Source organism: Podarcis filfolensis, assembly GCF_964270895.1.
Source record: "Podarcis filfolensis genome assembly, chromosome: 11".
NCBI classification, from domain to species: domain Eukaryota; kingdom Metazoa; phylum Chordata; class Lepidosauria; order Squamata; family Lacertidae; genus Podarcis; species Podarcis filfolensis.
This window is the reverse complement of record NC_139613.1, coordinates 9,935,967-9,961,240: the sequence shown is the minus strand read 5'-3', so window position 1 is coordinate 9,961,240 and position 25,274 is coordinate 9,935,967. Positions and strand designations below refer to the sequence as shown.

Here is a 25,274-nt window from a genome sequence, read left to right as displayed (position 1 = left end):
ATGAAGCCAGGTCATCTCTGCAAAGAAATCCAGAAACCGAAGCCTACAAACAGGACAGGTGTGTCTTGTATGTACAGATGAGTAGACCCAACAGTGGATACAACAACTCCATCTCTCTGGAAGCCTCCTGACCTGTCCCTAGTCCTCTTCCTTATAAATCCAACGGTTGCCACTGAAACCCCCAGCTTCTGGGGTAAACTGCTTATTTACTCTCTTGCTTCCTGCAACCATGGACCACAACAATAGGTTTTGAAAGCTGCGAAATGTCCTGCGATTTCCAATGCATGATCTGAGCTGCTTAGGATAACCACATGGATTCTGGATTATGATTCAGGCAACAAAACGAAACAGCTGTTGTCAGAGCTGCCCGAGGTCCCAGCTCACAAAGGACCAACGCTGCTTCGTTGTTAAGTACAAAAGTCTTTATTGAAGTTCAGTTTCACTTCCAGAGCCGCAGCGCGCAGCTCTACGTCTCAACTGTCAGACCGCTGATGCTCCGTCTGAGTCTCCTCCCCCCAGACACCAATTTAAGACTCTAGCCTTACTCCACCTCTTCCTCTGTTCCTTCCGCCTCTGGTTCCGCCTGGCCGTTGGGGTCTCGCCCTTTCTAGACTCTTCTGACGCTGAGTCCCCTGAGCCTTCCCCCTCCCTCCGGCGGGCTTTAGGAGCTGGTTCCCCATCCGGGTCTCCTGCTGTTCCCCGCGCCTGTACATTTGAACTTGGCGCGCGCGCCCAGCCGGTAACTTTTCTCCTGACCGTTTCACTGCTGCTGCTGTCACTGCTTCCCCCTCTGGGGGGGCTAGCTGCAACTGATCTCCCCTCCGTTGGAGGTGTGGCCAGCCCTGACTCACTCTCTCTCCCCGCTGGAGGAGACGCTGGCCCTGACACATGTGACTCTTCCCCCCCACTACGCTCTGGTGGGGAAACTGGTCCCAATCCCCCACTGCTGCTTTGGGGTTCCCCTCTGTCTCCTTGTTTCTGGTGCGTCCCCCCTGGGACCCCCCTTGCCCTGACCATCGGCGCCCCCTTCTGGGAATCTTCTGATTCGCTGGAGAAGCTCATGGAATCTCTTGGGCCACTGTCATACTCCCCTACGCTGCCCTCGGATTCTTCCCCTTCGCTCTCCATTTCCTCTCTCCCCAGTGCTCCTGCTCCTGAGTCCCTGACAGCTGTGCTAAAGCAAAAATAAAAAGGGGGGGCAGAAGAGCCATGCATTCATTTGTGTGGGTTTTGATCCTGCCCTGTCTCAAAAACCGCCAGTGGAAAAAACAACGCTTTAAGGCAGAAAAGCAGAAGACGGAAAACTACCCTTGAACCCCAGGCAAATCCCAAGGGATGAAAGACCATTCCATGAGAGCTGCTCCTGATGCCTTCATTTTCTCCCCCATGGAAATACACGATTGCATTTTTATATTTTTTTTAAAAAATCTTGCTAAAAAGTTGATCGCACTCTGATCATATATTATTTATTTATTTCATGTATTAGTCACCTCATGAAAATACTTCTCTAGGCGACAAGTTGATGCAAATGAAATTAAAGCAATATTACAATTCCACACCAATAAAACTCGCTCAGCAATAAAATCAGCACGGCGTAAACACCACGTCAGTCACTCAAAGATGATCATGAGTAGCAGAGTGTTCCTGCGAAAGCTAATACTAATCTGTTGCCACCAGTCTAGAAGGCCACGTAGAACATCCCTTGATGTTTAACATATATTAAAAGATATTAGAAAATCTGGGAGGTTCCTGAAAAAGGGAACCGAGGATGAATGACTTGAAATTATTCCACACTTTATGGAAATAATGGTGTGTGTCTTTATGAACTGCTTGCTGGGCCATTTTATGGTGTCAGGATGTCTTACTATTTGTTACATGGTGCCCTCTCAGATGTTGCTGGACTCCAGTTCCTATCAGCCCTGGGCAGAAGTGCCAATGGCTAAGGATGATGGGACTTGTAGTCAACATCTGGAAGGCGCCATTGTAAGCCACTTGGCTCCTTGCTCTTAAAGCTGATTGTGGCGTTTGCCTCCTAGGTGGGTCATAAGGAAAGGGTTAAAATGAGTGTGATGTGATTGGCCAGAGAGAAACTGATAGGAGGAGTTGGAGTGAGAGTCGGTGTTGTATGAAAGTCAGTTGAGAGTTGGGAGTCAGAGAAGAGGGAGGATAAGTCTGTGGGTTGGTCGAGTTGTGTTGTAAGGGAGTGAGAGGAATTGGTAGGTGGAGTCAGATAGTTAGTTGGGATAATCAGTCTGAAGTTGTTAGGAACGTATAGGACATTAAAGGAACTAAGATTAAGAAACTGCCAAGAAAAATTAACTGAAACCATAAGCTTGTTCATGCCTATAAAATAAACTTGATTATTTGTTAATGTTAACAACTGTCTGGACTCTGTGTGTACCCGTGAGAAACGGGTTGGTAGCAGCGAAGAAAGCAATCACAGTGGTGGCACACGGTCAATAGACCGTCAAACGTCCGGGGACCCTGTGTGATTGCCACATTGATATTTATTTATTTAAAAAAATTAAATACGGATGGTGAACCTTCAGAATCTCAGTCTTTGGGTGTTGCCGTTGAATGTGATGCCTCCGTGAATGTGATGCCCCCATGACTGCAACCAAAAATGGGAAGGACCTCTTTGGATTAGTCAGAGCCTGGCTATGTATGAAACCAGGGTTGGGGAGCCACCAGCCAAAGGACACATCTGGTCTGTCAAGCCTCTGGCCTGTGAGGCTGTTTCAGCCAAGACATACCCACCTTGGGCAGGTAACAGCAGGGCTTGGATCGATCTATCTATCGATCTATCTAGAAACATCAAATGTGTGTGTATTTTTAACCTGTAAACTGCCTTGAGTCCCTGTCAGGGAAAAAGGTGGGTTATGAATAAATAACTACAGTGGTACCTCTAGTTATGAACTTAATTCGTTCCGGAGGTCCGTTCTTAACCTGAAACTGTTCTTAACTAGAGGCGTGCTTTCACTAATGGGGCCTCTTGTTGCCACTGCACCGCCGGCACACGATTTCTGTTCTCATCCTGGGGGAAAGTTCTCAACTCGAGGTAACTCTTCCAGGTTAGAGGAGTTTGTAACCTGAAGCTTTTGTAACCTGAGGTGTTTGTAACTCAAGGTACCACTGTATATTTTCATCATCATCATCATCATCATCATCATCATCATCATTGCCAAAGGGAGTGTTACACTTCTAAGGTGGTTGGCTGGGGCCCTTATTTCAGCCGAAGTACTACCTATCTGTGGCTGCATGTTGACGGCGAGTGGGAAAGAAAATAAAAATGGACACGATTCCTCCTACAGTCTCTTTCGCAAACATGTGTACCTTACACACATACAACGTGCACCACAGAAACGCATCCCTCTATGAAGATCCACCCCATACATAGTAATTAAGCTTAAGAAAATCTCTGTAGGTTGGGGGCTCCCCATCCCTGTTCTGAACCAACAAGTTGGAGAGAGAGAGAAAGCAAAAGTCTACTGAGTTAATTGGGAACCGATTCCTAGCAAGCCTTGGTAGCACCGCACCTCTGATTGTGAACACTTTGGGCATGGGGGAGGCAGCCCCGACATTTTGATTAGATTCCTCTAATGCCACCCCTTAGCCCATGGGAAGCAGTGGGGCGAAGATATACTACAGAGCTGCATAAAACAATTCATTTGCTAGGGCACACAGCTGGCACTCGGGCAATATGGGTTTGCTCTAAAATGTGGAAACGTTACAAACTCGGACAACGGAAAGCATATTTTAGGGCCGTGTTTTATCCATGTGTTTTGACTTTTCAGCTGAAAGCAGCAGGGCTCAGAAATGCTGAACATAGGCAGGGTTGTGTCCTTGATTTGGTATTTCTTTAAACTCTGCTTCAGAAGGCAAGTCCCTATAGAAATATATATATATATATATATATATATATATAGAGAGAGAGAGAGAGAGAGAAACCAAACCTTTAAAAAGTGCAAGGCAGGCACGCTTTTCATCTTAACTAACAAATTCCGGGAGATTTTATGTTTTGACTACGGCCAGAGCAATGGGGTTTGTTGCCAGCTCAAAGGCTTCAAATAGAAAATGCACCTCTCCATATTTATCACTGGCAATGGGCTGCCATTAGCTGTAAGTAGTTCATGCTGGGTGCTTTAAAAGCTGCCGTGAAGCTGGCCAGATAACTAAGAATATGTGAACTATAACACACCGGTGATCCTTGCTGGCTTTCCGTTATTTTAAGCTCTCCTCGATGCCAATAAATCCCTTCAAAGAAAATGTTCCTAATAATACAGTTATAAAACTCCCATTTACCTCGATGGCTATAAGAAGGGTCCAGATAGGAGTTTGAGAAACTGCATGTTTAGATGCCTGTATGTGCATATATTAGCAACGAGGAGTTCACATTTTAAAGCAATCCAACCCAGCTCTCACTTCCGGGACTTTAATGTGGATTAGAATGCCATGATCAATCAAACTACGCACTTCTCAAAATCCTGTGATGTTGTTTTGGTTAAAATAAATGCACAGAAAGAGACGGTAGGTTTAATTAGCAGTAGAAATGCCTCACGTTTCTACAGTGGTATCTCAGGTTAAGAACTTAATTCGTTCTGGAGGTCTGTTCTTAACCTGAAACTGTTCTTAACCTGAAACTGTTCTTAACCTGAGGTACCACTTTAGCTAATGGGGCCTCCCGCTGCCGCCGCACAATTTCTGTTCTCATCCTGAAGCAAAGTTCTTAACCTGAGGTACTATTTCTGGGTTAGTGGAGTCTGTAACCTAAAGCGTCTGTAACCCAAGGTACCACTGTATAGCACTTTGAGAGTGTATAAAGTACTTTACATACATTGTCTCAATAATCCATACAACAACCTTGTGAGGTAGGTCAGTACTATTACCACTGACATCGGAAGACCCCTGCAGGGTCTGAGCAAAGGTCCCACATCCTGTTTCCAAAAAACGGGCAGCCAGAGGTTTTCTGGGCACCCACAAAATACCGATTGTTATGGCGGAGTATAGTGGTTACTCCAGCCTTGTAAATAAGCCCATCAAATTTACTGGCCTGCATAACTGTCAGCTAGGTTGCTGGAAGCTGGCAGGAGGGGGCAAAGCACTCCGCCAACCTCCTCACTTGCCTGAATGGAATTCCGTGCTGCCGGGCTAGAGCTTAAACGCAAGGCTAGTTCACTTTTCTCCCCGCTGGGGTTGTGCTGGACCCGGGGGTTAATCCGAGCAACATGGTCCAGGTCCAGTCCTGAATCCAAGGATTCCATGAGGAGTCAGTCCGACAGGGCCAAGGCAGGAAACCAGGCAGGCACAGGGTCTCGGGCAGGTTCTAGCAAACAGCAATGTTGCTCCTGCAACTTGGGGCGGGGTTCGACAGCCTTTTATCTTTGTCGGGGTAACGGCCGGTCCTGATCCCCCGGCGACTCACCTCCCTGTTTCGCCCGAAGGCGAGCACTCCTCCTGCGAGTACTCAGGTCTCTCCTTCTCTCAGTCTCTGCAGCTCGGGAGATGTCGGTGGGTTACTAGACCCAGGGGCCGCCTCAGCCTCCCCTGACCCAACCGGTAGTGGAGCAGCTGTAAGTGATGGCCCAGCTGAAGGCAACGAGGTCATCCCCGCATCTGGAGCCAGGGCAGGCTCAGGCCCTTGACTCGGCCCAGCTGGTGCTTGCTGCAGGGGAACCTGTGCAGACTGCGGCTCTTCAGGACCAGGCCCCAGACTTGGTTCAGATGCCGCCTGAGGCAAAGGATCCGGTACAGACCGAGACTCCTCTGGTTCCGAGTCCGAGCCCGAGTCCCAGGCCATCACAGGGGTAAGCACCCATTCACTTAAACAGGAGGAAGGAAAGGATGTCATTGGGAGAAATGGGGGTGGTGGTGGGGGTGAACCTGCTCTCACTGACCCCATCCATTGAAAACCTAGCCTCGTGGAATTTAGCCAGCCTCTCTTCCTGCACAGCCCCATGCATGGTCTCTTAGTCGTGCGGAGAGTGTGACAGAATGCTGGAAACCGGATTGTATATATAGACAGGCAGATATAGATGCCATTCAAGAGAAATTTGTGCATGTCATGAATTCATGTGCGCAGAAATCCATTCATGGTTCTTATTACTGCGGTTGCTTTATGCAGCAGATTCTCCAAGGCCCTACCGGCCACGTCACAAATAGCTCAGCCAGGCAACCTCCGCTTCATGGTGCAAAATCCCTCTTGCTGTTAAGTTTCCCCACCACCCCCATATTTCCCCCACCCTTCCTTAGAAGCCCAAGGGAGGCAGCTGGAACTCCCGGGAGGCCTAGTTTGCGTTGTGGTGTGAAAAGCCAGCCTGCTGCCAGATGTTAACAGAGCCAGGGCTCGGATGCTTCGAAAGGGGGGCAGGAGGAAGTGGGCTTGGGGCAGGAGCGGGGGCTCCTGGATGGGGACCCGACAGTTTAGCAGCCTGTCTCACATGTACATGGTAATGTGCTCACAACACTGTCCGAACAGGTTTGCAAGGAACTGCGAGTTCACAGCAATTTGTCAGACAAAGAAATCAGGGAAGCAAACGCTATACGGTCATACTTCGGAAGTCGAACGGAATCCGTTCTGGAACCCCGTTCAACTTCCAAAACATTTGAAAACCAAAGCATGGCATCTGATACGCTTCAGGAAGTTCCTGCAGCCAATCGGAAGCCCCGTCGGACATTTGACTTCCAAAAATAGTTCGCAAACTGGAACACTCACTTCCGGGTTTGCGACATTCGGGAACCAAAACATTCGAGAACTAAGCTGTTTAAAACCGAGGTATGACAGTATATAGGTGTGTCTGCCTTCTGTCTTTATTTATTTATCGATCGGGATCAATCTATCCATCCATCCATCTCCACCGGTGCACACACAAACCCGAAACTTGAACTCAGCCCCATTTTGAGACGAGGTGCCCTTCCACAAAGCTGGTTTGTAATTTGCCGTGTTGTGTTGCGGGAAGGCATTCCAGCAGAAGCGGAAGGCGGCGATGCAGCAGGGGGACGATTCCATGCCAACGGCGGACAAAACCGTTTCTGGATTGCATCACAGCTGACTGGAGGTGTGGAAACCATGCGCTTGAATGCTCTTTTGTATAGTATAAAACTGCCCTCATGTGCCACCCCTAGGGATCTGCACAGGTCTCATGCAGATGAAGTGTCCAGAGCGTAAGATTCACTTGTGTGTGTAGGGACACCGTTTTCCACAGCAGGCACTAAAATGCCTGAGGCAGGTCCTGGGAGTTGGGGAATCCACCTTGGACGAAGCGCGGGCCATGCTAGAAGAGGAGGAGTTTGGATTTGATATCCTGCTTTATCACTACCCAAAGGAGTCTCAAAGCGGCTAACAATCTCCTTTCCCTTCCTCCCCCAAAACAAACACTCTGTGAGGTGAGTGAGGCTGAGAGACTTCAGAGAAGTGTGACTAGCCCAAGGTTACCCAGCAGCTACATATGGAGGAGCGGGGAAGCGAACCCGGTTCACCAGATTATGAGTCTACCGCTCTTAACCACTACACCACGCTTTCTCTCAAGCTACTTGCTCCCAAGATGTTCAGACACTCAGCAACAAAGGAGGAATGGGAAGGGGGGGAAAGCCGCAACTATTACCAAAATACTGTAAATATAAGCACATGGGAACAGCTGGATCCGGCCAGTGATTCATCGAGTCCAGCATGCTGTTCTCATAGTGGCCAGACAGATACCTATGAGAGGACCTGAACACAACAGCCCTCCCCTCCTGCAGTTCCCAGCAGTTCAGGAGCATTGCTGTCACCAATAATGGAGGAAGAAGATTACCACTGGGTTTTCCGTTCCGTCTTAATTGGAGAGCCCATATAATCTCTCTCTCTCCAAAGGGCCCCGGAGAAAACTTACACGCACATCTGTGAAGGAGCAAGCTGGCTGCTGAACATCTCCTACACCCTCTTTCCAAGCTCCTTCCTCTCTCACGCACAAACATGCTCGCTACGTCTTCATTTCAAAGCAGAGGTGCCAAGGAGTCTGGTGGGTGCATTCAGGTCAGCAAAAACGGAGAGCGAGGGAAAGTGAGGGAGTGGGGCTCTGCGAGTGTCGGCATTTCCCCTCGCAGCCATCTCGGCAGCCGCTGGTCTTTCACAGGAGAGACGTAACCCGATGAGGAATGCACACAAGGACGCTCCTGTTGAGTGTGTCCACCGCGCACCGCTTGCACCCACTTTGTATTTCGCATCTCTTCGTCCCGTTTGCCCTCAGCTCAGCCGAGGAAACTGTCCTATAACGACCCAGACCCTTGATCCATGTTAGTAGCTCAGTGCTGTCTGCACCAGAGGTGAGCCACTTGTGGCCTCCTGGAAGCTCCAGCCAGCATTGCCAATGGTCACAAATGGTGGGAGCTGCAGCCCAGGAACATTATGACAAGCCCACCCTTGGTCTACACTAGCTAGCTGTGCCTCTCCAGAGTTTGAGACAGGGGGCATTTCCAACCCTACCCATAGACTGGAAAATAGGACCTTCTGCATGCAAAGAACAAAGAATCATAGAGTTGGAAGGAATCCACAAGGGTGCTTAGTCCAACTCCCTGTTCTTCCACTGAGCTATAGTAAAGTTAAAGGACCCCTGGACGGTTAAGCCCAGTTGAATTCGACTAAGGGGTGCGATGTTCATCTTGCTTTTCAGGCCGAGAGAGCCGGCGATTGTCCACAGGCAGCTTTCTGTAACTTCTATTTGGGGACTTCCCTGGCTTTTTTCTGGCCCATGTAGGACCAGTCTGGAAAGTTAGCTTTGGTGAAGACTTGACGCTTTCATCCCCCCAAAAGTTTTTGATTTGAGTTTCCATTGAAATGAGGCTGCATTTGAATGTTTTAATGTTGTATTTTAATCTTGTTTTTAAGTTGTATTTCAATCAACTTGTTTTTATATCGGGGGTTAGCCACCCTGAGCCCAGTCTTGGCTGGGGAGGGCGGGGTATAAATATTATTATTATTATTATTATTATTATTATTATTATTATTATTATTCTGTGATGGAAGCCAGAGAGCACAGAAATGCTGTTTACCTTCCCACCACAGCGGTACCTATTTATCTACCTGCTAGGTTGGCAGGAGCTGCGACAGAGCAACGGGAGCTCACCCTGTTGTGGGGATTCAAACTGCCGACCTTATGATCGGCAAGCCCAAGAGGCTGGGTGGTTTAAACCACCTTTACCCATGGGGAAATTTATAATTCATCTTAAAAACCATTGCAAAAAGTTAAAACCATTGTAACACTTGTAGTTTAATGGTGGAGTTTGGATATAATGGAGATGTGAAAGATTTGGATTATTATAAAAGACACAGGAAGGAATGGTTAACAATAGGGGAAGCCCAACCAGATGGGTGGGGTATAAATAATAAATTATTATTATATAATAGGAACCCACAAAGGGAAGGAGGGAAGTCCAGGAAATTCTTTGGAGTTTTGTTTTTATGGTGCATTCTGGATATATGATTGTGAAACTTTGATTTGAAAAACCAAATAAATAAAGAATAAAAAAGAAAACAAGCTGTCAGTGTTGACACCTTAACAAAATAAAATAAAAATAAATAAAAACCACCTTTACCCTTTGTTACTAGAGGTGGGAATGACTACATGGCCAGAGTGGTAATAACTAAGCATGTCATGAAATCTGAGGTGCTGTGTTAAATGGCAGACTCTGTTTAGCTGCGGTGACAAAATGCTACTGCAGGTCACATCCTCTGTGAATTCATCTAATGCTGTCTTAAAGCCCCTGGCTCCAGTTACTGGCAGGGCAGCTAGCTGTGCAGAATCAGCTGGCAGCTTCGGGTGGGAATGCTGGCAGCGTGGAAAGGACCCCATTTCCAGTTCCAAGTGTGGAGCCCAGAGAAGCATCAGATAGTGTGGTGCAGTGGTTAGAGCGAAATATAGGGCTGCTGCCTTTAAAACACTTGTAGCCAACCCCTCATAGAACTACAATTCCTAGCACTCTTAAACTACAGTTCCCAGAATGGGATGTGCATGTTAATGTGCTTTAAAAGTATGGTGTTTACGCAGCCTAGGTTCAAATCGCCACTCACTCATGAAGCTCCCCAGGAGAACATGGGCTGTTCACTCCCTCCTGGACTAACCTACCTCACAGGGTTGTTTTGAGGATGAAATGGGGAGCTGGGAGAACGAAACTCGGATGCAGCCCTTTGGTAGGAAAGGGTCCATTGTTCCCGACGGAATTTGTACGTTGCTGCAATTCAACTGCATCTCTGAATTGCAGTGCTTGAAACTCCCATTGTTCTAGGCGCATTTTGTGATAGGGAATTTCATTAGCGCAAGCAGCTTCTGAGCTCTGGGCGCAGGACTGTGCCAAAGATTTCAGATTAAAACTGCAGAGTGGAAGGAAAAGAGGAGCTTTTTCTGCCTCCCCACTTCCAGCCACTCTCTGAAGACTGGAGAAGAGACCCCTCTTAAGAATATTAGGGGGGTGGGCAGGGGACAGACTAGACCATGTGAAAAAGGAACATAACATTCTAGCTGCAGTTCATTCATTTTCAGTGCTTTGTATACTTGTGATTAAAAAAGCGAGCCTAGACATTCCGTTGTCGTGCCCATAAACCTAGGTTTAAGATTTAGCTCCTAGCTTTCATGTCTGTGTTTCTAACACTGCTGTGGTGGCTGTAAAATATATATTGCACCAGTGCATTTGACAGGTACGGAAGATGCACGCATGCAACAGCATTAAGAAGCTATTGTCTGTTCACACACTGATGCTTGCACCGAAGGCCGGAAAGTTTTGCAATCCGAAAAAGCAGGAGAGGATGTAACCAGAAGCGGCCGTGTCCCCTGTCACATGCAAGCAAGTAGGCCGTGGACACCATGAGCTGGAGTTTGCCAACAGACCGCATTCTTCCTTTAAGCTTCACACTCGCAGGGCGTCCATTTTATAAGGCCGAGGTGCCGAGGAGTCTATGGGGAGCCGCCAAGTTTGGAAAGAGAGATGCGAGAGAATCTAAAAGGGTAGAGGGGAGGGGGAGGGAGGGAGCGAGGGGGTGGGGATGCAAAGGGAAGGTGCCATTCATGTGCACTTATCGGGGGTCTTCTTCCCCTTCCGATACTTTTACGATCGATCGTAAGCGCAAAATGCCAGCGATGTCAGCCAGTCTCCGATTTACGTATAAGTTAAGCAAGCTATAGCTGAGGGCCCCACTCTCTTGGGGGCCCCAAAAAAATTTAAAGGAGAAACAACAACTGGATGTACGTTTCCAAAATATAAGATAAAAAACAAATAAACTAAAACCTACATACAGCAACAGTGTTTTGTGCTGTGTAGGGTCCTATGATGTAAGTAATGGGCCCCCAATCATTTTAAGTTAGAGCTTAATAATTATTTCACTATTAATATACTTCTTCTTAAGTGTATTTCAGTTTCAGTTCAGTTCCAGAAAGGCACAGCCAAGCAGTGTAGACACTGGTGAGCTAGATGGACCAATAGTCTGACTCGGTACAGTGGCTTCCTATGTACTGCAACGTGAATCAGAGAAATGTAGAGTTGGAAGGGACCATAGGGGGTCATCCAGACCAACCCCCTGCAATGAAGGTGTACACATACTCATTCAGATGGAGAAAGTGCATTTGGCTCACACACATACACCGAAACACTGCTTTGATGAAGGATCTGCTGCATTCAGTGTTAGAAACTCAAGTACTGTATATAAGCTGGACACCAAATGGAACCTCGAATCTAGGTTGCAGTCGCCACAAAGGAAAATAATACTAGTATTGATACTATTATTCCTTCCTTCCTTCCTTCCTTCCTTCCTTCATTCATTCATACCCCGCTCATCTGGCTGGGTTTCTCCAGTCACCCTGGGAGGCTTCCAACAAAATATTAAAAATATAATAAAACACCAGACATTAAAAACTTCCCTCAACAGGGCTGCCTTCAGATGTCTTCTAAAAGTCATGTAGTGGTTTATTTCCTTGACATCTGATGGGAGAACATTTCACAGAGCAGGTGCCACTACCAAGAAGGCCCTCTGCCTGGTTCCCTGTAACTTTGCTTCTTGCAGTGAGGGAACTGCCAAAAGGCCCTTGGAGCTGGACCTCAGTGTCCGGGCAGAATGATGGGGGTGGAGACGCTCCTTCAGGAATGTCTATGCGCCGGAGGGTTGGACTAGATGCCGCCTGAGGGCCCCTTCTGACACTACAATTCTACGATTCTACGGTCTCAACAACATTGCTCGACTGCTGCTTGCTCTTATAACAATTCACTTGCCACAGTATAAAAGGAGGAGAAACACACGCAGTCGAAGTGGAAATGATATTAACTATGTACTAAGGCAGAGGTTTTTAAATTGTGGTTGCATGTGGCGCCCAGAAATCTTCACATAGTCACAATTCCCGGACTGACCGCGGGCCGGATTTAGAAGACGATTGGGCCGGATCCGGCCCCCGGGCCTAAGTTTGCCTACCCATGCTCAAGAGGTTTAACTTCCTCCCTGAAATCTTTTAAAGCAGAAGCTTACCAAGCTAGAACTGGCCTTTCCGAGGCACCATTTTGGAAGAGGCTTGGGATAAGATATTTTAGCGAGACGGTTCTGGGTGAGAGTCAGCAATGCTCCTAGGTGCACTCCATTCTCAAAAGCAAGAAAGCAAAGCTCAAAGACACCTGTCACAATTCTCCTTTTCAAAAACTATTACAGTTTTATTGATACAGGAGACCCACTCTTTGGACCGAAGCAAAATAATTTGTGTGCTTTGCACTTATACCTAGTACCGAGGCCCGTTTAATTGGTTGCAGCTACCATCACTGTTTGTGTAGAATCAATGATCTGGCGACCTATGCAGGTACCTCTGAGGAATGCTAAGAAATATGAGAGGCGACACCTGCGACTAAAGCCTAATGTCCGCACAGGTAGTAAGTCTTGTGCCTGGGCTTGCAGCACATACACACACTTTCGTGACAGACTGTGCTTCCATGCAAGAAATCCCCTGTACATTAGAAAAGTAGCCCACCAGGGAGAAGGGGCTTAGGGTAGGTTCGTCCCTGACACACTAGCTTTCTAATTGCGGGGAGCTGTCTCGCACGGAGGAGGCATTCAGTCACGTTGCACTCCTCCTGCCAGCACCCCGAAGTGGCTCAGCCCAGATGCAGAAAACAAAGGGAGTCGACGGAAAGACCGAAGCCGTAGATGTTTGAGGCGGTAGTAGGGCTGTGCGAGCAATTGCAGGCTCTTTTCTAAATTCTTTTGGTCGCGAAATGACAGAGGGGAAGAGAACGCGGCAACTGTTTAGTCTGCGAGGGAGGGGGGGCCTGACCCGGGAGCTGGGAACAGGCTGCTGTTTGGCTGAGGACTTGAGACCAGCCAGTTACACCTCTTTCCATTCTTACTGCTCCGCTTTGCTTCACCCTGCCTTCGCTTATCTGCCTCTCTGATGAGGCCAAGAGCCATGCAAGGCAAAGCCCTGGCAAAGCATGATCCCAGGGCAGGGGTGAGAACCCCTGCAAGGAATCTCAGCTAAGGCATCCATGACAGATATCCATCCAACCTCTGCTATAAGCCTCCAAGGAAAGGAAAGTCCCCCACCTCCCTAGGGAGTCTGTTCCACTGTTCCGTAGCTCTTATAATAATTTATAATATATATAATAATTTATTATTTATACCCCGCCCATCTGGCTGAGTTCTTTCTGATGTTTAGTTGGAACCTCTTTTCTTGTAACTGGAATCCACTGGTTTGGGCCCTAGCCTCTGGAGCAGGAGAAAACAAGTCCATGTGATAGCCCTTTAGATACAGTGGTACCTCAGGTTACATACGCTTCAGGTTACAGACTCTGCCAACCCAGAAATAGTGCTTCAGGTTAAGAACTTTGGTTCAGGATGAGAACAGAAATCGTGCTCGGGCGGCGTGGCAGCAGCAGGAGACCCCATTAGTTAAAGTGGTGCTTCAGGTTAAGAACAGTTTCAGGTTAAGAACGGACCTCCGGAACGAATTAAGTACTTAACCCGAGGTACCACTGTATTTTGAGATAGCTATCATATCTCCTCTGTCTCCACTTTAGCAGGCTAAACATACCAAATTCCCTCAACTGTTCCTCATAAGGCTTGGTTTCCAGACCCTTGATTCCCCCCCCCCCCAATTTCTTTTGTAATTATATAATTTCAGAGTTGGAAGGCACACCAGTTGTCATCTAGTCCATCCCCTGAAGCGCAGGAATCGTGGCTAAAGAATACCTGACAGATGCTTGACACACAGCAATGTGCCCAGCACAGTAACATCATACTTTGCTGTATATGTATCTTCTTCGAACCCTGGGCAGGTGGGTAGCAGAGGCTGCCCCTTCCAGGCTCCCCTAAACAGTTCCTGCCACATGGAAACGCAAAAATTCAAGAGAATGGGGTGATCCAATGAGTTGGTAGGCTCCCTGCACCGCTGGTAAGGGGGGGGGGGCGCTCAGCTGCATCCTCACCTTGCCATTTGCTGCCTCCCCTGTAGGAAGTCACCTGTTGGTTAGTCCCATTGGGTAATATCGTGAGGAGTTTTATTATCTCCGTGGCGGCTCCGTGGGTCACAGTCCGGCTTTCGCTCGCCAGGGTGGCAACAGGCACAGCATGTTTGCGGGCCCTGTGTTCGCAAAGCGATTCCAGGGGGGAACTTAATTAGCCGGCGATTCTGCAGAATGCTTTGAATTATGCAAGCCATCTTCATTACTTTGGGTTAAAAAAGAAACCACTCGTGCGGTTCAGACCTTGGTCTACATGCCAAAACGTCAAGCTGGATCAAATTATTGCCTCCACCGATATTATACATGCTTCTCTCCCCCCCCGCCCCCCTTTTAAAGCAAGGTTAATAGAGAAAAATGGTGGATGTTCATTAACAGCAGTCATGCTTCTTAGCTAGGCCAGAAACACACACACACACACACACACACACACACACACACACACAGTCTGCAATGCATCCACTTCCCCCAAAAGGTTTATCTATGATCGGTGCATTTTAATTTCCACTTTATGAAACAAAATTCATTGAGAAAGACACTTGCAAAACACAGCAGACGTTGAAGTGCTTGCTTCAAGCCTGTAGCAGAGGGACTGAGTGCATTTTGTGTGTATTAAGTGCCGTGTATTTGTGTCTGGGCAGGTCCTAAACAACATAGGCGCCACCTACAGGTGGCTCAGGCCCCTATGAAGCTTCAAACATGCCACGTTATCAGAGTGTGAACTTGACGGGCAAATCTCAGCTTTAAAGGTTGAAGCAGAAGGGATGCTAGCAGGTAGATGAGCAAAAGGAGAAAGTTAATGCAAGCAACCAATATATTTAAAAACATCCCACTGCAGATGGATGCACCCAGACCTTCTCAATGCCAAACGACGACAACAAACAGCAAAGTGACTTGTGGCATTGGGCTTGGATGGAGAAAATGCCACCGGGCTTCAGAGCTCCTGGGAAAGTCATTCCCCTCTGCCTCGCCAGTTTTGCTGGTTTGGGGTAATAAAATAATGCCGGATTGTATCCAACACAAGTCCAACTCAAGAGCAGACCCATTGGAATTAACGGAGCCAAGACAGACATGCCCATTAACATGTTTGTTAGCATCCCTGAGCCCGGCCTTGGCTGGGGAGGGCGGGGTATAAATAAAAATTATTATTATTATTATTATTATTATTATTATTAACATCAATGGGTCTACTCTGAATAGGACTCGCATTAGATACAACCCTATGCTAGTTTATTGAAAGGTAAAAAGGTAAAGGACCCCTGGACGGTTAAGGCCAGTCAAAGGCGACTATGGGGTTGTGGCGCTCATCTCGCTTTCAGGCTGAGGGAGCCGGCATTTGTCCACAGACAGCTTTCCGGGACACTTGGCCAGCATGACTAAACCGCTTCTGGCACAACAGGACACCGTGACGGAAACCAGAGCAGCGCATGGAAACACCGTTTACCTTCCCGCTGCAGTGGTACCTATTTATCTGCTTGCACTTTGACGTGCTTTCAAACTGCTAGGTTGGCAGGAGCAGGGACCGAGCAACGGGAGCTCACCCCATTGCGGGAATTCCAACTGCTGACCTTCTGATCAACAAGCCCAAGAGGCTCCATGGTTTAGACCACAACGCCACCTGGGTCTTTTTTTATTACATTACATTAGGGAGGTTGGAGAGTTTATAACCCTTAAGAGTGCAGTCCCAACACATACCTGCCCTGGAGCAAGTCTCACTGAACTCGGTGGGACTTGTTTATGAGAGTTGGAAAGGACCCCAAGGATTCAACCCCCTGAAATGCAGGAATCTCAACTAAAGCATCCACAACACACAGCCATCTAACCTCTGCTGAAAGACCTCCAATACAGGAGACCCCACAAACTCCCAAGGGAGTCTGTTCCACTGTCGTACAGCTCTTACTGTCAGAAAGTTTTTCCTGATGTTTATGTGGGACTACTGTTGAAGGTGACCCGGAAACTACAACTAATCCAGAATGTGACAGCTAGACTGGTGACTGGGAGCGGCTGCCGAGACCACATAACATCGGTCTTGAAAGATCTACATTGGTTCCCAGTACGTTTCTGAGCACAATTCAAAGTGTTGGTGCTGACCTTTAAAGCCCTAAACGGCCTCGGTCCAGTATACCTGAAGGAGCGTCTCCACCACCATCATTCTACCCGGACACTGAGGTCCAGCTCCGAGGGCCTTTTGGCGGTTCTCTCGCTGCGAGAAGCCAAGTTACAGTGAACCAGGCAGAGGGCCTTCTCGGTAGTGGCGCCCGCCCTGTGGAACGCCCTCCCACCAGATGTCAAAGAGAAAAACAACTACCAGACTTTTAGAAGACATCTGAAGGCAGCCCTATTTAGGGAAGCTTTTAATGTTTGATGTATTACTGTATTTTAATATTTAGTTGGAAGCCGCCCAGAGTGGCTGAGGAAACCCAGCCAGATGGGCGGGGTGTAAATAATAAATTATTATTATTATTATTATTATTATTATTATTATTATTATTATGCACAGCATCAATTGACTGAATCAGCTGAGACCCTTGGCCACCCTCCCTCCTTCCCAGTGTGCAGATCGGTCCACACATTTTGTGCACGTGTGTGTTAAAATCATGGGATCCTATGTGCTCTACTGCTGATGTCACAGCTTAAGGCACCCCCAAATTGTGGCACACAATAATAATAATTTATTATTTGTACCCCGCCCATCTGGCTGGGTTTCCCTAGCCACTCTGGGCGGCTTCCACAAAGACCAAAAATACACTAAGATGTCACATATTAAAAACACAAGAGAGCACCTTGGTACCTGAGCCCAGCAACCTGTTTCCCCATTCCTGGAGGATCCGTGGGTCCTTTTAAGCACCACAGAGACACATTCTCACTGCCCTATTAATGGCTTTCAAAAGGGCAGTGCTCCTCTTTCCCCTGGGAAAGCTGTAAGCGATGACAGGAGCCCCTCTTGACCGGAGGTGGCAACCGATGCGCTTATCTGAGAATCTATGCTTGTCCTGCACATGAGGGGTTTGCAGCTGGAGAAGTGGCTCGAGACGCCGCCTTCTCCTTTATACCGCAAGCCGCTGAAAATAGATTGGATGCAAATTGGTCTGGGAAACTTCAGCCTTGCTTTTGTTGATGGAACCGGCTCAAAGGAAGTGGAGCAAAACAGGCCAACAAACTCTGTGGGCTGTCAAAGGTCTTCCCTCTTCTGAGACTTTCAGGCACAAAACAAACCCTGTTGTCTCTGCAAAGGATAACAACCCATTCTAGGGTGGTTTTCAGATCCACAGGACAGGGGTAGGCTTGCCATAAAGCTATCATTTCTAATGTGTTGTTGTTTAGTCGTGTCCGACTCTTCGTGACCCCATGGACCAGAGCACGGCAGGCAAAGTATTGGAGCCTCAGAGGTGGCCAAAGTATTGGAGCCTCAGCTTCAGGATCTGTCCTTCCAGTGAGCACTCAGGGCTGATTTCCTTCAGAATGGATAGGTTTGATCTTCTTGCAGTCCATGGGACTCTCAAGAGTCTCCTCCAGCACCATAATTCAAAAGCAACAATTCTTTGGCTTAGTCATGCTGGCCACATGACCCGGACGCTGTACGCCAGCTCCCTCAGCCAATAAAGCGAGATGAGCGCCGCAACCCCAGAGTCAGCCACGACTGGACCTAACGGTCAGGGGTCCCTTTACTTTTACCTTTAACTAGGGAAAGCGGGCTCACGTTGTCTCAAGGGTTTGCAATAGGGCTGTGCCACCCGTAGAAGATTGCCCCAGGCAACTGACTGTGCAGCCAACAGGGTTGCACCAAGAGCCAACACACGCTCACCCAACCTCCCATCAATTCAACTCTGCAGCCACCAAACAGATGCCCTCTGGGAGAAGCAGGAGACCCCTTTTTGCCCCGGTCACCACACAGCAGCTGGGTGCAAACTTCACCCCCACCACCCGTGCACTGCCAGTAGTACACTCACAAGAAAGACCCTTTGCTCTCTTCAGATAAGACGTATTTTTGAACAGGAAAAACCAGAGAGGAAATCATTTTGCATCTTATTTATGCAATGTGAAGGGACCATCTAAGGATAGCCGGCTCTTTCCGGCATTAGTTGTCTGGTGCCAGGATCTGGGATTTCCCAACGCTGCAGCCGGTTAACACCGGCAATAAAACTAAAAGGTTCAAGTTCAAGAGATTCTAGCAGACTGACCTGGATTTAAGACGGCCTGTTCGGGAGCAGATGGCCTTGCAGACTTAATGCATTAGACTGGCTGAGTCCTTCAGCTGGCAAGATTCAGGGCTCTTTTCCTGACTTGGGGCAGGATGCCACCCTCTGAATGACAAAGCAATCTGCCCCAGGCATAGGAAAAGCCAACTGGACAGTGACCCAGGATTGGGTTTCGATGGGGGGGGGGGGGAATAGCCTGAATTGTGTGCATTTCTTACAACTATTTCACATCGAATAGGAACCAGCAACATACAGGGATCGGTATTCAACACAGACACAACGGCCTTCCTTGCGCAGAAGGCTTGCAGTCCTGTGGTGCATTTGTCAGGGGTCAGCCTGCGATGGTGTGCACGATGTCCAGAACTGGGGACCCAAAGGACACGATGTGAAGCTTCAGAGAGACTGCATGCAGTGTTGTGCCATGAGTCGCCAGCGTCCGGGGAAAGGCAAGTATCCTTGGCACCCCCCGGCGATAGGCTGGAGCGATGGGGCAATAGCCCTGCAACCTACCAGAGGTTGCATGCGAGCTTCACAAAGGTTAGCCATAGTGAGATCCTTCTTCCAGGCTTCCCATAGGTTGGCTGCTGGGCGAACAGGATGTTGGACTTTGGCCTGATCCTGCAGGGCTCTTCTGGCCCTCTTCTAAATGGCTGAACTGGCAAATGGCAGCTTGTATCTCACTTTCCTCCTACCGTGTTGTTGGCACCCGTCTGTCCCAACAGACAATGGAGTGCACCTCTGGGAGTGAAGTCAAACCCAGGTGGCCTCCTTGAAGCGCAAGCCTGGGCAGCGCTTCTGGAGGTCCTGGGCTACCCAGATAACAAGACCCCCATGTCAGCCTCACTGATACGGTCCAAAGGAAAGCAGAGCAACAAATTTGGCACCAGCTTGGCTGCAGGAGTTGCCAGAAGGAGGAGTTAACAGGCATACAAGACGCCATCCAACCGTCTCAGGGACTCCGCTTCAGATTTGTGTAGGGTTTACTCCGTTGCCTTTTCTTCTCCCAAAGCTGTCCCACAAGGCAGTGGAGGTTCAGGATCAGAGTTTTCCTTCTCCTTCATCCACTTCCCAGGTGGATGAACCCCATCTGCTCCGCACTTCCTGTTTAGGGAAGCTTTTAATGTTTGATGCATTAAAAGGTAAAGGGACCAACTCTGGGGTTGTGGCGCTCATCTTGCTTTACTGGCCGAGGGAGCTGGCGTACCGCTTCTGGGTCATGCGGCCAGCATGACTAAGCCGCTTCTGGCGAACCAGAGCAGTGCACGGAAACGCCGTTTACCTTCCTGGTACCTATTTATCTACTTGTACTTTGACGTGCTTTCGAACTGTTAGGTTGGCAGGAGCAGGCACCGAGCAACAGGAGCTCACCCCGTCGCGGGGATTCGAACCGCTGACCTTCTGATCGGCAAGTCCTAGGCTCTGTGGTTTAACCCACAGCGCCACCCGCATCCCGTTTGATGCATTACTGTATTTTAATATTGTGTTGAAAGCTGCCCAGAGTGGCTGGGGAAGCCCAGCCAGATGGGTGGGGTATAAATAATAAATTATTATTATTGTTATTACTTCTACAGCACATGAAGAAGCTGCCTTCTTGACTGTTGGACCCACATTTGGTCTCGTCCACTCGATCTGCCATAGCCTGTCTTCACACGCAGAGGAAGTCCCTAACTCACCGAGGGTTTAAGACCCATCAGCTACCCTTACCTGGTTATCCTACCACGCAGCAGGACAACATCCCAGCCATGCTAGTCTGGCCATGCCTCCCCTTGCTGGGATCTGGTGCCCTTTCCCTGTTCTGAGCACAATGGGCCTTGCTCTGGACTCCCTCTTTGCTGCCTTATCCCCAGAGGCACCCAAGGGAGAGCATTACATAACAGGGCAAGGGAACTTTCCGTGGCTGGACGTTGCCAGGATTCGCCCTCCCTTTAAGCCCCCCTCTCTGCCCAAGCCAGCAGGTATAAGCAGCCTGTTCCTGAGAGCGGCTGCCGGGCGTTCTTGCCTTAGGCTGAGATTCAGCACATTGCTAGTTAGCATGGCTAGGATTCTCTCGTCTGCCTGCCTGACTAGGCAGGAATCCGCCCAGCCACCCAGGCTCCCCCCTCCTCCCACGCTGGCTCGGGGTGACGGAAAGGATATTCACATTAGCCGCTCAGACGGGCCCAGCCCGAGAGGTGCCGCTGCTCCGCTTACACACCGGGAAAACTTTGTGGAGCCATGTGGCCGGACACTTAATACGGGCTTCTCCGATAGCTCGCTTTATCTGCATGGGACCCGGCGGAGAGCGGCTCCCGTAACATTAACAAAACACAGCGAGGAAAGCCTATCAGGAGATTAGGGAAGAAAAATATGCAAAGGCGGGCGGCTTGGCCAGACTCAGTGGGCCGTGGCGGAACATTCCCAGCTCCGAGCGAAGTCGTGGCGCAGCCAGAGGTGCCTATAGCCCTAATTGATTCCAAGCTTTCATTTTCACCTGCCTCTTTGGGCAGCCGTCCAGAAACCCCTTCTCTTCTCCTCTCTTGGCCACCCCCCCTCTCCTCTGCCCCCATATCTCATGTCTCAAGGTGGAATTTGGGTGATTGCAGACGCTTGCACACCCTGGCTACCAAGGAGTGTACGAGATAAACACGTCGCTACAGAATTACCCGGAGACGTTCAAGGGTAAAGGAACAAATCCCTGGTATCAGGCTGAGCCCAGGAACGCAGTAAGCTGCAGGATTTCATCTGAATCCTGCCCCCCCTTTAACCATCAACTATATCTATAACACTTTAATGTGCTGGGCACCTGATGACTCTGATTTTGCTCAGTCGCACAACACCCCTGTGAGGGAGGGCAAATAGGAAGTGTTTCTGTTTCACGGATGGGAAATGAAAAACTAAGGGGTTGTGACTTTCCTAATGCCATCCACAGAATTCAAGATTAAGCAGGAAGTTGAACCTGGCCCCAATGCTCTGTCCAGGCCACCAGGATGGACTAGATGCCCCTTGGGGTCTTTCCTACTTCTACGGCTTCTTTGTGGCCTCCCAAAAAATTTAGGGCACAGTCCATTGGGAAGTTCTTCTGTGCAAGCCCCAATGATCCACTGGGCCCATTTGCTGGAGGAGTGTAGAAAGATGGCCTGGGAAAGACTGATCTGATTCTAACCAGGGAGTCTTGGGTTCAGATCACTGGGCACAAGCTACTCAACAGGGTTGTTGTGAGAATAAAGCGAGAAAGGCCCACACACAGCGCCTGGAGCTTCCTGGAGGATAAAGAGGATGCAGACTATAAGAAACAAGTAAATGCATTCTTTGTTTCCTGAGACTAAGAGGCAAGTGGCCAAGGTGATTCAATGGGTTGATGGCAGAGACTGGGATAATATCAATCTTCAGTGGTCGTCTGTGAGATATGACAGATATGAGGAATGCACTGGCTCTGATTATTATTACTGGCTGATTATTATTATTATTATCATTATTATTAATAGTATATCACCCTTTATCCGCAGAACTCAAGAGTGTTTCACAACATAAAGTACGTTATAAAAACACAAAAAAACAGGGACAAAAGACACAAACCCATAATTCCCCTTCCAAACTCCAAACACATTTAAAAGGGGTTAATCAGCCTGTTTATAAACGTTGTTACCCAGCACCTAATGGTATATAATGAAGGCACCAGCCAAATCTCTTTGGGGAGAGCATTCCACATATGGGGAGCCACTGCAGAAAAGACCGTTCTCATGTTGCCACCTTCCAGGCCTCTTGCAGAGGAGGCACACAAATAATAATAATAATAATAATAATAATAATAATAATAATAATAATAATATATTTATAACCCGCCCATCTGGCTGGGTTTCCCCAGCCACTCTGGGCGGCTTCCAACAAAATATTAAAATACAGTAATGCACAAAGAAGGGCCTCAGATGATGACTGCTGGTTCCGGGTTGGTTCATATGGGAGAGGTGGTCCTGAGCCATTTAAGGCTCTATAGGTCAAAACCAGCCCTTCAAATTGGGCCCATAAACTAACTGGTAGCCAGTGCAGTTGGCTCAAGATCTGTGTCATATGCTCAAACCGTCTTGCCCTGGGGAGCAGCCTGGCTGCTGAATTCTGCACCAGCTGAGGTTTCCGAACCATCTTCAGGGGCAGCCCTATGCATAACACGTTGAAGTAATCTAACCTAGAGGTTACCAGAGCATAGATGACAGAAACTAGGCTCTCCCTATCCAGATTGGGACGCAGCTGGGCCAATAGCCCAAGCTGATGGAAGGCATTCTGGGCCACCGAGGCCACCTGAAGTAGAGAAGAGTTTGGATTTGATATTCAGTTTTATCACTACCCGAAGGAGTCTCAAAGCGGCTAACAATCTCCTTTCCCTTCCTCTCCCACAACAAACACTCTGTGAGGTGAGTGAGGCCGAGAGACTTCAGAGAAGTGTGACTGGCCCAAGGTCAACCAGCTGCATGTGGAGGAACGGGGAAGCGAACCCAGTTCACCAGATTACGAGTCCACCGCTCTTAGCCACTATACCACACTGGCTCACCTGAGCCTCAAGCGACAGCAAAGGACCCAAAAGTACCCCCGAGCTATGTACCGCTCCTTGTTTATGATGCTACCACAACATTTTAAATACATGGTGCGAATGTGGGCACGGCGTTAACGGCCGATGATATTTAACAACGAACGAAGCTTTCGAGTTCACAAAAGGAGAGAACTCTTTAAATCGTACTCTTGGTACCTTGCAGGAAAACTGAAACTCTAAAAAAAGAAAAAGAGCACGGGCCATTGAGCAACGGTTTGCGACATGCGATACTTTTCACCAAGCGCTGGTGGGTTTTAGCATCGAGGAAGATATGGCCGAAGAGAACATTCTGGATTGTTCTGTAACCTGCTCCTCACATGCCTGGAATTCCAGTGTGACTGGGGCCAGCTCTGATTACAAGGCTGCGCTCCCTACAGGAATTTGCTGCCTGCCACTCAGGTAATGCGGCTGCACACTGTAGCTAAAGCACTATAAGGCATTATGGGATGCCTGGCTAGGCTGTGCACATTTGTGCAAAGCGCACGTGGTTGTCTTAATACCAGTCAAGGGTCTTTGGGTTAACCCTGGGGCTTGCCGTGCCTTTCTCATGTGCTGACAGCAGTAGTCCCCAACTTGGTGCCCTCCAGATATTTTGGAATGCAATTCCCATCAGCCTGACCATAGAGAACCACACAGCCAGATAAACTAGACCAGCAAGCCAAGTGGAGAAGTGTGAACAAGGGCTATATGTGCCTTTACACAACCTATGTGAACTGGTAATCTCAACAACAGCTCTGCAAAGTGGACTGGTAGCGCCCCCATTTTACAAATGGGGAGGAAGAAGCTGAGGAAGGAAGAATAATAGATTTGTGGCTGAGGCAAGATCTGATTATTATTATTATATCTATTGAATTTCTATACTGTCCAATGGTCACAGGGTGGTTTACAATAGAAATTAACAACTAAATGGTAGTTTCGGCTGACAGTGCTATCAAGAACTATCCTCTTCAGTTTAGGACACCTGACCTGCAGAAACATCACAGCAAAGCTGCTAAAATCTCATGGACGTAATGAGGTGATAATAACCAATGATTTCATTGTTACTCCATCTAACACGAAATATAGGCTTTCAGTTAGTTCAGGCTTCCTCAACCTCAGCCTTCCAGACTACAATTCCCATCATCCTTGACCACTGGCCCTGCTAGCTAGGGATCATGGGAGTTGTAGGCCCAAAACATCTGGAGGGCCGAGGTTGAGGAAGCCTGAGTTAGATTCAAACCCATCTTTGGTCCGTTGAGTTTCTTTTAAGGTAATCGTTTCATTGCATTACAAGAAAATATAATTCTGTATGCTTCATCTGAAGGAGAGTTCTGGAGAACTGAAAAGCTTGTTCATGTGGCGGCATTTTAGTTGGTTGAGACAAATGTGCCAGTCACCTGTGATCTTCTCAAGCGGACCAAGACAACTACCTACCGCTTTTGCACAGCCTGTAAAAGAAGCTTTGATCAAAACTCTGAAAATCTTGAGGTTCCTCTCTGTGAGAATTTCCCGATGGGAAAATCTAGCAAAACCAGGTGGAAAACAACACACTTTGAACCCGCCCCCTCGGTTGGACATCCTGCCTTTGAAGAACAAAGCCTTCCATTCAGGTAGAAAAGTATCCTGGCTCCCTTGCTACGGGTTCGCAGCTTGCAGAATAGCATCAAGGACAGCTGCGCGGAAGCCATTTTGACTTCCTTTACTGGATTCTGTCTGGCACGTGGTGCATTTGAGGGCGCACCTTCCTTCGTAAACTCCCGTGAGATGCACAGATGAAAAGCATTCTGCGATTGTCGGGTTTTTATTATTATTAATAACGCTGCTACAAGCCAATCACCTGCACACAATCCTCAGGGGAGTGATTCTCAATCTGTTACGGCAGATAGCTGTTCACTCACCAAAATAACTCATCAGACCTTGATAAATGAGGGAGACTTCCGCGATTCCACCCCCCCCCCCTTGCGGAGCACAAATCATAAACCATAAAGACCTCGACACTGAGGGAGAAGGAAGTTGTAAACCCTACACTACAAAGTTAAATGCGTTTGCTTGTCTGGGTCCTTTAATGAAGC

The 25,274-nt window shown here is 48.3% G+C and overlaps 1 protein-coding gene across 4 annotated transcripts in view; it reads right to left on the bottom strand.

The window, feature by feature from the left end:
• The window catches only part of CTIF (cap binding complex dependent translation initiation factor), a 189,530-nt gene that overhangs the window by 19,174 nt on the left and 145,082 nt on the right, over positions 1–25,274 (bottom strand). The gene's annotated exons all lie outside the window — the stretch shown is intronic.